This window comes from Tachyglossus aculeatus (genome assembly GCF_015852505.1).
Source record: "Tachyglossus aculeatus isolate mTacAcu1 chromosome 12 unlocalized genomic scaffold, mTacAcu1.pri SUPER_6_unloc_2, whole genome shotgun sequence".
In the NCBI taxonomy this organism is placed as follows: Eukaryota; Metazoa; Chordata; class Mammalia; order Monotremata; family Tachyglossidae; genus Tachyglossus; species Tachyglossus aculeatus.
In genome coordinates this window covers 4,114,162-4,128,045 of record NW_024044829.1, presented here as the reverse complement: position 1 = coordinate 4,128,045, position 13,884 = coordinate 4,114,162, and the positions used below count along the sequence as shown (strand labels likewise).

General features: G+C 47.2%; 1 pseudogene; it reads left to right on the top strand.

The window, feature by feature from the left end:
* The first annotated feature begins 7,408 nt into the window (after positions 1-7,408).
* LOC119921279 lies at positions 7,409-13,473 on the top strand (annotated as a pseudogene).
* Positions 13,474-13,884: the final 411 nt, after the last annotated feature.

Here is a 13,884-nt window from a genome sequence, read left to right as displayed (position 1 = left end):
AGGTCGGCAGGTTTTGGTGACTGAGTGGATAGGGGTGAACGAGAGAACAGAGTCCAGGATGACACCAAGGTTGAGGGCTTATGAGACGGGAAGGATGGTAGTGTCGTCTACAGTGATGGGAAAGTCAGGGAGAGGACAGGGTTTGGGAGGGAAGATAAGGAGTTCAGTCCTGGACATATGGAGTTTTAGATGGTGGGCAGACATACAGATGGAGATGTCCTGAAGGCTGGAGGAGACCCGAGGCTGAAGGGAGGGAGAGAGAGCAGGGGCAGAGATGTAGATTTGGGTGTCATCAGTATAGAGATGATTGTTGAAGCCGTGGGAGCGAATGAGTTCACCAAGGGCGTGAGTGTAGATAGAGAACAGAAGGGGACCAACAACTGACCTTTGAGGAACCCCTACAGTAAGGGGATGGGAGGGGGAGGAGGAACCTGCAAAGGAGACTGAGAATGAACGTCCGGAGAGATAACAGGAGAACCAGGAGAGGACGGAGTCTCTGAAGCCAAGGTTGGGTAGCATGTTGAGGAGAAGGGGGTGGCCCACAGTGTCGAAGGCAGCTGAAAGTTCAAATAGGATTAGGATAGAGTATGAGCCATTGGATGTGGCAAGAAGGAGGACATTGTTGATCTTTGAGAGGGTAGTTTCGGTGGAGTGTAGGGGACAAAAGCCAGATTGGAGGGGGTCGAGGACAGAGTTGGCGTTGAGGAATGCGAGGCAGCGGGTATAGACGACTCGTTCAAGGAGTTTGGAAAGGAATGGTAAGAGTGAGATAGGGCGATAACTAGAAGGAGAGGTGGGATAAAGAGAGAGTTTTTTTAGGATGGGGAGACGTGGGCATGTTTGAAGGAAGAAGGGAAGGAACCAGTTGAGAGTGAGCAGTTGAAGATGGAAGTTAAGAAGGGGAGGAGGGAAGGGGCTAGAGATTTCATAAATTGAGAGGGAATGGGGTCTGAAACAGGTGGATGGAGTAGCACTTGAGAGAAGGGAGGAGATCTCATCTGAGGTTAATGCTGGGAAGCATGGGAGAGTAGCGAAGAGGTTTGACAGGGTTGATAAGGAGGAGGAGTGACCTTGAGGAGCTCAGACCTGATGGAGTCAATTTTACTAATGACGTAGGAGGCCAGATCGTTGGGGGTGAGGGAAGGAGGAAGGGGAGGAATAGGGGGCCTGAGAAGGGAGTTAAGTGTACGGAAGACCTGACGGGATGATGGGCATGGGTGTCAATAAAGTAGGGTAAATAGTTTTGTCTGACAGAGGAGAGGGCAGAGTTAAGCAGGGAAGGATAACCTTGAAGTGAACAAGGTTGGCATGGTGTTTAGACTTTCGCCAGCAGTGTTCAGCAGCTCGAGCATGCGACCGAAGGAGGCAGACAGTGGAAGTGATCCGGGGCTGTGGGTTAGTGGTACGAATGCGGCGTGGGGAAAGGGGAGTGAGCGAGGTCGGCTGAATAGAGAGGATAGAGTTGAGAACAGTAATCTGATCATCAAGATTGGGTAGAGAGGAGAGGGCGGCGAGTTGGGGTGTGAGGCGCTCAGAAAGATGTATGGGGTCGAGAGAACGGAGGTCTGTGAGGTAGTAATATAGATTTACAGGGGAGAGGAGTGTGAGTGAGGAGGCAGGTGCGAAGGTGATGATCAGAGAGAGGGATTTCAGAGTCGGTGAGGGTGGAGATAGTGCAGCCTTAGGAGATGATGAGGCCGAGGGTGTGACCATGTTGGTGAGTGGGCGCGTTGGGGTGGACCAGGAGGTTGGCAGCGTCAAGGAGATTTAGGAGGCGGGCGGCAGAGGAGTCACCAGGGACATCCATGTGGATGTTGAAGTCTCCGAGGATCAGAGTGGGCATGGGAAAAGAGAGAAGGAAGGTGAAAAAGGAGTCAAAATCGTTAATGAAATTGGAGGTGGGGCCGGGGGCGGGGGGCGGTAGATGACGGCTACAAGTATCTGGAGGGGGTGATATGGGAGAATAATGTGGGCTTCAAAGGAGGGGAAGGAAAGGGAAAGGGGAGGAGGGATAGTGCGAAAGCGACATTGTGGAGCGAGAAGGAAACCGACACTTCCTCCTTGAGTGCTAGAAGAAGAGGCCTCCAATGGAGAGAGCAGCAGAACAGACCGCGTCGTCTGGAGACAGCCACGATTCTGTTAGGGAGAGGCAGAATAGAGATCTGGAAAGGAATAGGTCCAGGATGAAAGGAAGCTTACCTGTAATAAAGCGGGGGTTCCAAAGGCCACACTTGGCAGCAGCTGTGGAGGGAGGGGAGGGAGAGGGAAGGGTGCGAGGGGTGGGGAGCGTTTCGATTAGGATGAGTTGGCGGGGGCCTGAGCGGGGAGAGTGGGAAGAGGGGTGGCAATGAGAAAGGAGAACTGGGATGGGGTGGGGGCGTGAAGTAGGGGAGGGAGGGGTCTGTGTGGGAGGAGTTGAGGGTTGGCGCAGCTACAGAGGGATCCTGGGAAGGGGGTGAGGGTGAGGGGTGGGGGGAAGGGAGGCAAAGTGCTGGGTGGGAGAGGGGAAGGGGAAGATGAGGAATGGGAAGGGCAGTTGGGAGCAGCGGAATTGATAGTTCATGGTGAGGTCAGCAAGGTAAATGACAGCACACTAGGAGTTTAACAATTGAAAGGCAGTAGCAATAATACCGCAGCAATGATATAAGTAGGTGATGACATCACAGAGGGTAGTTAACAATTAACATGCTATGGCAATAATAAAATAAGCAGATGATGATATCACAGAGAGCAGACAACAATTACTATGTGATGGCAAAAAATAAGCAGATGATGACATCACAGACAGCAGTTAACAATTAACATTCATTCATTCATTCAATCGCATTTGTTGAGCGCTTACTGTGTGCAGAGCACTGTACTAAGCTCTTGGGTAATACAAGTTGGCAACGTGCAGAAACGACTATAAAATGGGCGGATGATGCTCACAGCAGAAAAATGAATTGTCCATAGGTCAGTCAAATCAGGTAAAAGAGGTTAATGGCAAACAGAATTCAGGGGCTCTTGTCAAAGTTGTCTCGGAGGTGGAGGAGAATGGAGTCCTATGGATGGCAGTTCTGGAGTAGGGCGGAACTGTTAAGGGGGGGTCATGGGAGCGGAGATGCCTGTGGAGAGGAGTGAACAGCCAAAAAGCATGGGTGGGCTGGGTAGGTACGAATGAGGTTGTTGTTTAAGTAACTCGGTGATAACAAAGGCCTTTTTCCCGGGAATTGCCTGTCAACCTACGAATCAAGCAAAAACTCCTCACTCTTGTCTTCAAGGCTTGCCATCACCTCGCCCCCTGCTACCTCTCCTCCCTTCTCTCTTCTACAGCCCAGCCCGCACCCTCTGCTCCTCTGCCGCTAACCTCCTCACTGTTTCTCATTCTTGCCTGTCCCGCCGTCGACCACTGGCCTGGAATGCCCTCCCTCCACACATCCGCCAAACTAGCTCTCTTCCTCCCTTCAAAGCCCCACTGAGAGCTTACCTCCTCCAGAAGGCCTTCTCAGACTGAGCCCCCTTTTCCCACTTCTCCTCCCCATCCCTCCCCCCCACCTACTTTCCCCTCCCCACAGCAGTTGTATAGATTTGTACAGATTTATTACTCTATGCATTTTACTGGCACATATTTACTATTCTTTTTATTTTGTGCATATAGCTATAACTGTATTTATTCTGACGGTTTTGACACCTGTCTACATGTTTTGTTTTGTTGTCTGTCTCCCCCTTCTAGACTGTGAGCCCGTTGTTGGGTTGGGACCATCTCTTTATGTTGCCGACTTGCACTTCCCAAGCACTTAGTACAGTGCTCTGCACACAGTAAGTGCTCAATAAATATGATTGAATGAGTGAATGAATGAGAAGCCTAATCTCTGGAGTTCTAGGTGATCCAGGAAATGCAGGCTACAAAGCTACTTTCCACTCTGGTCAATGGGTGGGTACACTTCAGATTCACTGGTCATCAGCAAGGCATTATGGGAGGGAGGTGACAGGCCTCCCTTCTGAGGATGAAATCTTTAGGCTCCAGGGGAGGGATCTCAACTTGGTCCTCATTGACAAGAATGGGTAGGAAAAGATTGATCAATCAATCAATAGTTTTAATTGAACACTAAATGTGTGAAGAACACTGTACTAAGAACTTGGAATAAAATACAACAGAATCGGTAGACACCTTCCCTGCCCACAAGGTACTGACAGCTTATTGGTAGTTGCTGGGTAGGTTAGTAGGTCTCCATTGCCCTTGTGTGGCCCTATCAATCAATAGTACTTATTGAGCACTTACTCTGTGCAGAGCACCGTACTAAGTACTCGGGGTAGTACGATGCAGCAGTTCGTAGACACATTTCCTGTCTACAATAAACTTGTGGTTTAGAGGGGGAGAGACAATTAATCAATCAGTGGTATTTATCGAGCACTTACTGTGTGCAGCTCACTGTACCTAGCATTGGAAAAGTATGATACAATAGAGTTGGTAGATATGATCCCTGCCCACAATGAGCACACATCAATCTAGAGGAGGAGACAGACATTTATGTAAATGAATACATTATGGATAGGTAGATAAGTTATGTGGGGCTGAGAGAGGGGTGCCAATCCAAGTGCAAAGATGACACAGAAGGGAGAGGGAGAAGAGGAAATGAGGGCCTAGTTGGGAAAGTCCTCTTGGAGAAGATGTGCCTTCAATAATTCTTTGAAAGTGAGGGGAGTAATCATCTGTCGGGTATATGAAAAGGAGGGACGTTCCAGGCCAGAGGCAGGATGTGTCACTGGTCGCTTTTTTATGATGTTATGGAGCCAGAATCCAGCTTCTCCAATGTTAATACCATTGACTAATTACTGCCAAAGTAGGGAAGTTTTTGAGGTCAATCAGGAGGATTCTACAGTTGGTGTTTATTTGCCTTAGACTAGGAAGTCAAGGGCTCCTGAGGATCAAGGTGTTCATTTCTTCTGAGAAATTCCTCCGCCCTAGATAACAATCAATGGTGCTTATTGAGCACTTACTGTGGGCAGAGAACTGTATGTGCTAAGCACTTGGGACAATACAATCAGAGTTTGTAGACACGTTCTCTGCCAACAACAAGCTTACAATCTAGAAAACACTTCCCATTCATTTCCAAAATTTCATCAACAAAGCAGCATGCCCTCATGGAAAGAGCAGGGGCCTGGGGATCAGAGGACCTGAGTTTTAATTCCAGCTCTGTCAATCGCTTGCAGTGTGACCTTGAGCAATTCATTTAACTTCTCTGTTTCTGTTCCCTCAACTGAAACATGGGGACTCAATACTTGTTCCCTCGCCTATTTAGACTGTGGGACAGAGGCTGTGTCCAATCGGATTCCTCTAGACTGTAAGCTCTTTGTGGACAGGGAACATATGTACACATGTACAAACTCTATTGTGTTCTTTCAAGTGCTTAGTTCAGGGCTCTGCCCACAGTAAGTGCTCAATAAATATCATGATTTTCCAACTTGGGGATGCCCGCCATTCTTTCTCCAGTGCTCCCTGGTGAACTATTTTTAAGAACTCTTTCTCCAGTTCTCCCAGGAACTCATTGGATAGAACACCGGCCTGGTAATAAGAAGGACCTGGGTTCTAATCCCAGCTCCACCACTCAATAATAATAATACTAATGATAATAATGGTATTTGTTAAGCCCTGACTATGTGCAAAGCACTATTCTAAATGCTGGGAAGGTTACAAGGTGATCAGGTTGTCCCACGAGGGGCTCACAGTTTTAATCCCCATTTTACCGATGAGGTAACTGAGGCACAGAGAAGTTAAGTGACTTGCCCAAAGTCACACAGCTGACAATTGGTGGAGCGGGGATTTGAACCCATGACCTCTGACTCCAAAGCTCGTGCTCTTTCCACTGAGCCACGCTGCTTCTCACTTCTCCACATCCTCCTCTATGGGTGGCAGATGATCACGATCAGTGTTATAATAATAATAATAATAATGGTATTTGTTAAGTGTCTAGTATGTGCCAAGCGCTTGTCTACTGTGTGACCTTGGGCAAGTCATTTCCTTTTCCATGCCTCAGCTACCTCATCTGTAAAATGGGGATTGAGACTGTGAGCCCCACGTGGGCTGTGTTCAACCCAATTATCTTGTATCCACCCTAGTGCTTAGTACAGTGCCTGGCACTTAGTAAGTGCTTAACAAATACCATAATAATAATAATACCCATCTCTGACGTTCCAGGTGATGAACAGCTAACTTGCCTGCAGCCACTCTCCGAGAAAACAAGGCTAGGCAAACTTCCTCCCTCCTTTCTCCTCTCCCTCAGGGGGTGATTAGGATGTGTGTAGCTGAGCGGATCACTTAACATTCATTCACTCGGACCCTATACTTGGAAGTCTCTGGCTTCCTTCCCTGATTTACAAATCCTGGGACTAGAATGAGCCTAGAAGTCTCCTCTTCATTATCGCTTTCTAATTGAACCCTCCGAGACAGCCCTGGAGAGATCCGTCCCCTACATTCCACGGAAACTGCCCTCTCAAAGGTCACCAATGACCTCCTGCTTGCCAAATCCAACGGCACATACTCTGTCCTAATCCTCCTCGACCTCTCAGCTGCCTTTGACACTGCGGACCACCCCCTTCTTCTCAATACGTTATCTGACCTTGGCTTCACAGACTCCGTCCTCTCCTGGTTCTCCTCTTACCTCTCCGGTCGTTCTTTCTCAGTCTCTTTTGCAGGTTCCTCCTCCCCCTCCCATCCTCTTACTGTGGGGGTTCCCATAGGTTCAATGCTTGGTCCCCTTCTGTTCTTGATCTACACGCACTCCCTTGGTGACCTCATTCGCTCCCACGTCTTCAACTATCATCTCTATGCTGATAACACCCAGATCTACATCTCTGCCCCTGCTCTCTCCCCCTCTCTCCAGGCTCGCATCTCCTCCTGCCTTCAGGACATCTCCATTTGGATGTCTGCCCGCCACCTAAAGGTCAACATGTCAAAGACTGAACTCCTTGTCTTCCCTCCCAAACCTTGCCCTCTCCCTGACTTTCCCATCTTGACGGCACTACCATCCTTCCCGTCTCACAAGCCCGCAACCTTGGTGTCATCCTCGACTCCGCTCTCTCATTCACCCCTCACATCCAAGCCGTGACCAAAACCTGCCGGTCTCAGCTCCGCAACATTGCCAAGATCCGCCCTTTCCTCTCCATCCCAACCGCTACCCTGCTCATTCAAGCTCTCATCCTATCTCGTCTGGACTACTGCATCAGCCTTCTCTCTGATCTCCCATCCTCGTGTCTCTCTCCACTTCAATCCATACTTCATGCTGCTGCCCGGAGCAGGAGGCCATTGGTGACCTTTGAGAGGGCAGTTTCCGTGGAATGTAGGGGACGGAAGCCAGACTGGAGGGGGGCGTGAGGAAGAAATACATGGAGGTGTAGATGTACCACGTAGAGGGTAGTGACGGCAACGATGAGGACACTCGAGACCTCTTCTGAAGAATTAAAAGATAATAGTACCAAGGTATTCTTCCAAGCTTTCAAAAAATTACACAGTCAAATCAGATAGGCTTCCTGGCACCTTGGACACTACAGTCTCCAATGTGTTGGTGGGGCAAAGACTGTAACAATTGTCTTTCAGTTAATAAGTCCTACTTAAGATGTAAAATGGGGTAGGAGGAAGGGCAGATAGGGAGTTCCCTGTTTGAATGACTGGATCAGAAAGTGGAATGGTCAGAGTAGTGGTAGTAGTAGGAATAGTAGTACTGGTAATAGAGTAAGCTCATCCTCTAGATTGTAAGCTAGTCTTCTAGACTGTAAACTCGTTGTGGGCAGGGAATATGTATGTTCATTGTTGTCTTATACTCTCCCAAGTGATTAGTACAGTGCTCTGCACACAGTAAGTGCTCAATAAATATGATTTAATAGTAGTGTTAGTAGTGATAGTAGTAGTCATTGCAGTAGCAGTAGTAATAGTAATAGTAGTAGTAATATGATATTTGCTAAGTGCTAATATGCCAAGCTCTGTTCTAAGCACTGGGGTAGATGTAAAGTAGATGGACACAGACCCTGTCCCACATAAGGCTCACCGTCTTGATCCCCAATTTTACAGATAAGGTAACTGAGGTACAGAGAAGTGAAGTGAAGTGATGTGAAATGGCTTGCCCATGGTCACATTGCAGACAAGTGGATTAGAACCCACATCCTCTGACTCCCAAACCGTGCTCTCGCCATTAGGCAACACTGCTTCCAGTAGTAGTAGTAGCTGTAATGTTTATTAAGTGCATCCCGTGCAGAAAACTATGCTAACACTGGGTACACAGGTGGGATACACAATCCAAAAATAAAAAAATTCAAAGTCTACAGCTTGTACTCTTCATTCATCAGAAGCTCACCCTCTACACCTCCTTCTCAAAGCTCCTGTTTCCTGTTTCACCTGCCTTGAAATCCCTCCCCACATCTGCTCAGAACCTTCCTTATATCCCTCTTTTTCATGCTATTGGTTAAGCGCTTAAGATGCGTTGAACATCGTTCTAAGGGCTGGGATAGTTACAAGTTAACTATTACTATTAGTTTCTCTGATTAACGGGTTCATGCTCATTCCACTGCGCCATTCTTCTCTGTCTCTGACACTGGAAATTCTCCAGAAAGCACAAGAATTTATTGTCAAAGGGACACGCAGCCTGAAGACACTTTGTTGTTTTGTGTTTGAGAAAGTTCCTGGCTCCTTTTAGAGACCTGCTTCCACTGAAGTCCCAGTGTCTTAGGCTCCTTCTGGATGTTCTACATATCATTCAATCAATGGTATTTATTGAGAAGTAAATCTGTGGAGAGCACTGTACTAAGCATGTGGGAGAGTCCAATGCAATAGTCTAGGTAGATAAGTTCCCTGCCCACAATCAATCCATGGTGTTTATGGAGTACTTACAGGGTGCAGAACTCTGCAATAAGCACTGGGGAGAGTACAATATAAAATAGTTGGCAGGCCGGTTCCCTGCCCACGACCAATCCATAGTATTGAGCCCTCACTGTGTGCAGAGCACTGCATTAAGCACCTGGGAGAATACAATGCAACAGAGTTGACAGACATGTTCCCTGCCCACTATCAACCAGCGGTCTTTATTGATTATGTGATGAGCACTGTACATGAGAAACAGCGTGGCTCAGTGGAAAGATCCCAGGCTTTGGAGTCAGAGGTCATGGGTTTATATCCCGGCTCTTCCAGTTGTCAGCTGTGTGACGTTAGGCACGTCACTTACCTTCTCTGGGCCTCAGTAGTCTCATCTGTAAAATGGGGATTAAGACTGTGAGCCCCCTGTGGGACAATATGTACACCTTGTAACCTCCCCAGCACTTAGAACAGTGCTTTGCACATAGTAAGCGCTTAATAAATGCCATCATCATTATTATTATTGTTACTAAGCACCTGGGTGAGAACTATACAACAGAGTTGGTAGATGTGTTTCCTGCCCACAAAGAGTTTATGGTCTAGAGGATTAATCAATGGTATTTATCGAATGTTTATTCTATACTAAGTACTTGGGAGAGTACAAGGCAACAGATTTGGGAGACACGTTTTCAGCTCTTGTTTGTCCAGTTATGAGTATGCAGTATGAGTATGAGTATGCAGGCTGGTATTTCTCAGTGATTGTGATCATGGCCTCTCTGGGAGGAAGGCAGGGACCAGGAGAGCAAGGAGGAAGAGGAGCCCCAAGTCACTTAAGCCACCGAAATCAAAGATCATCAGGTGGAACCAGTAACTGTTCCATCAGGTAAAGGTACCCCTATAAATATCCCCCCCCACCCCGATCCACTCCCACTGCAGTCCTGGATTGAGGTCCATCTCCATCCAGGCACTGCACCAGTGTGTGGAATGAATCCTCAGGGGAGCCTGAAATGCTGAATAACTCTCTAATCTCAACCTGTCAGCCTCTGGATCAAACTGTCCCTCCAGTGAGTAGTTTTCCCTTTGTGTTTTAGGGCTGTGGCCATGAGGCTTAGTCTTCTGTGGACTATCCTATTCTCCTAGCTCAGTGGTGTCCAGTGTGGGATGGTCAACCCTCCTTGCACCTTGGAGAGAAATCATTCCAGCGGCTTCTACAAGGATGAAGATGTGGTGATTGGAGGACTCGTCTCTCTGGATGTGATTATGAGTCACTTTTGTTCCTTTGAGAACTTCATGGAACGGCCACTTGTCTTTCCAGAATCCATAGAGTAAGTGTTTGCGTTACCCAGGATGTAGGTAGGAAGAGAGCAGAGGGGGTGGCGGCACCATTGGATGGGGGAGAAAGGAAGGGCTGTGGGCACGAGTACTGGGGCACGGATGACATTAACGTCTATAGGCAAGGGCCATATATAGCTATTCAGGGAACTCCAATCAATCACTGGTGGTTATTGAGGCCTTACTGTGTGGCAGGGCACTGAAGTGCTAATCAAATAATAATCAAAGTGGTGGATACTTTCCCTGCCCTGGGCACCTAGTACTAAGCGCTTAGTTTAGTGCTCTGCATATAGCAAGCCCTCAATAAATACCATTGATTTATCGATTGATTGATTACCACGTATAAGTGATGGGAAAATACAATATATCAGAGTTTGGAAAAACGTTCTGTACCCACAAGGAGCTCCTCATAGTTCAGAGGACTCAACGAGTCCAGAGAATTTGCTGCAGTCAGAACGATTTCAGAACTATGAATTCCCTCATTTGTTTTCATTAATTAATTAATTCATTCATTCAATCGTATTTATTGAACACTTATTGTGTGCAGAACACTGTACTAAGCGCTTGGGAAGTACAAGTTGGCAACATAAAGAGACGGTCCCTACCCAGCAACGGGCTCACAGTCTAGAAAGGGGAGACACACAACAAAGCAAAACAAGTAGATAGGTATCAAACCCATCAGAATAAATAGAATTATAGCTATATGCATATGCTATGTACAAGTAAAATAAATAAAGTAATAAATATGTACAAATATACACAAGTGCTGTGGGGAGGGGAAGGAGGTAGGATGGGGGGGCGATGGGGAGGGCAGGAGGAGAGGAAAAATGAGGCTCAGTCTGGGAAGGACTCTTGGAGGAGGTGAGCTCTCAGTAGGACTTTGAAGTGAGGAAGAGAGCTAGTTTGGCGAATGTGTGGAGGGATGGCATTCCAGGCCAGGGAAAGGACGTGGGCCACGGGTCGATGGAGGGACAGGTGAGAACGAGGCACAGTGAGGAGGTTAATGGCATAAGAGCAGAGGGTGCGGGCTGGGCTGTAGAAGGAGAGAAGGGAAGTGAGGTAGGAGTGGGCGAGGTGAGACTTGAAGCCGAGAATCAGGAGTTTTTCCTTGATTCGTAGGTTGACAGGCAACCACTTGAATATTTTTGCGGAGGGGAGTGACATGCCCAAAGTGTTTCTATACAAAGATAATCCGGGCAGCAGAGTGAAGTATAGACTGAAGCGGGTAGAGACAGGAAGATGGGAAATCAGAAAGGAGGCTGATGTAGTAATCCAGTCGGGATAGGATGAGAGATTGAACCAGAAAGTTAGTGCTTTGGATGGAGAAGAAAGGGCGGATCTTAGCGATGTTGTTGTGTCGATCTTCTTCCTGCTGCTTTCCCTGACTGCATTTCTTCCTAAGGTCACTTTTTGCATCAAGCAGACACGAGACCACACCCACAACCTGTTCCATTCGGATTGGTATATATTGCCTTCTCTCAAGTGCTTAGTACGGTGCTCTGCATACAGAAAGTGCTAAATCAAAATCTCTGATTGACTCACCCAACTAGGTAGGATGGGGGGGCGATGGGGAGGGGAGGAAGAGAGGAAAAAGGGGGCTCAGTCTGGAAAGGACTCTTGGAGGAGGTGAGCTCTCAGTAGGACTTTGAAGGGAGGAAGAGAGCTAGTTTGGCGAATGTGGTTTGGCCTTGCGGCTTTCCCCGAGAGAGATACAGAGAAGGTTTGAACTCACTTCCCACTTTGTCTGTAGCACCAGGGGGCTTTCTCCTTCCCATCCCTGTCCCACTGCTGCTCGACAGTTCAACACCCGTTTTGTTTACCCCAGTGGTATTTGTTAAGCACTTCCTAGGTGCCAGGCACTGTAGAAAGCCCAGAGATATATATGAGCTTATCTGGTGCTCTGCACACAGTAAGCGCTCAATAAATACGATTGACTATAGTCCCTGTCTCACATGGGGATCACAGTCTCCATCCCCATTTCACAGATGGAATAACTGAGGCCCAGAGTTCCTCAACCACGAGGTGTGTGCTCTTTCCACTATACCCCGACACTTCAGTGCCATCTCTCATCCTATTTTACTTGTACATATCTATTCTACTTATTTTATTTTGTTAATATGTTTTGTTTTGTTCTCTGTGTTCTTTGTTCTCTGTTTTGTTCTTCTAGACTGTGAGCCCAGTCTTGGGTAGGGACCGTCTCTATATGTTGCCAACGTGTACTTCCCAAGCGCTTAGTACAGTGCTCTGCACACAATAAGCGCTCAATAAATACGATTGATTGATTCCCAATTACCGATACTTCACAAAACACTACCAGCATCTCATAGCCCTGGTGTTTGCTGTTGAGGAGATCAACAAGGACCCCAGCCGGTTACTCAATATTTCTCTGGGCTTCTACCTCTTCAGTTTCCACTTCCTGTGACCGATGGTGGCCTAGAGCTCTATGGCTCTGCTCTCGAGGAGATCCGGGAGGGTTTACAACTACAGCTGTGAGTCAGAGCAGCGGGACAAGCTATTGGCTATCATAGGAGGGATGTCATCAGCAGTGTCCACGACAGGATCTGCACTTCTGGGACTCTATAAGCTCTCCCAGGTGAGGAATCCTGACCACAAGGGGCAGAGAAGCATTAGTCTGCTGCAACTCTCACTGTTGCTGTTTTATTTTATTTCTTTAACACTTACCATGTGCCAACCACTGCACTGAGCACTATCCCATGGACATTCCAAGGCCAGGAAATCCTCTTAAGGAGTCAGAATCAATAAAATGTATTGGTGTCTTTGCTCAGAATGGTGTAGGCAGACTCACTGTAGACTATAAGCCTCCTGTGAACAGGAACCTGTCTCCCACCTCTGCTGTACTCCCCCAAGAGTGTTGTACAGGGCTCTACACCTAGTAAGCGCTAATCAAATACCATGGATTGATTGATCGATTCAGGAACACGGAATGATGCTGTCTGCCTGTCCATATCTCCACTCCAGAGTCCCCCCTTCCCTGGCTCTGTCTCTCCTGTAGATTTCCTATGGCCCAAAGGACCCAGATCTCAGAGATAAGTCCTGATTATCATCTCTTTATCAGATCTCTGAGTGTTCCTCAGATCTGCCCTTGGGGGTGATCCATCTTATGAAACATTTTCATTGTGTCTGGATCGGTCTACTGGTCGTCAGTGACATTCGAGGGAAGACTTTCGCTATGTTCCTAACAGAGGAGATGGCCAAGAATGGCATCTGTGTGGCTCATGTTAAAAGAGTCGACGAATTGTTTACTGAAAGTACACTCCAGACTGAGTGTGACCACAGACAAATTAATGCATCATTAGCGAATGTGGTCTCTGTCTATGTGGGTACATTCTCTTTACTGACAATTGTATATTGTATGAGCGAAATGATTGCAATGTGAAATATGTAGTGTCTAGATTTTCTATGGTTAGAAATAATTTCAAGAAACTGGGGAAGTGCTATCGGTAGCAAATAATGCAAATTCTGTAAAGGAATGATAAGAAAGTGTTTTATTTTTTCATCATTTGCTAATAATGTTTAGCATGAGTGAACTCACATTTTTCCCACCACATCTTGTCACCTTCATAGGACTGGACAATAATAATGGTATTTGTTTAGCACTTACTACCACAGCTTGTCGACAGGGAACAAGATACCTCAATGCATGACTCACACATAGAAATCTCCTCAACTCTCCATTACACACACAGACACACACACACAGACACACA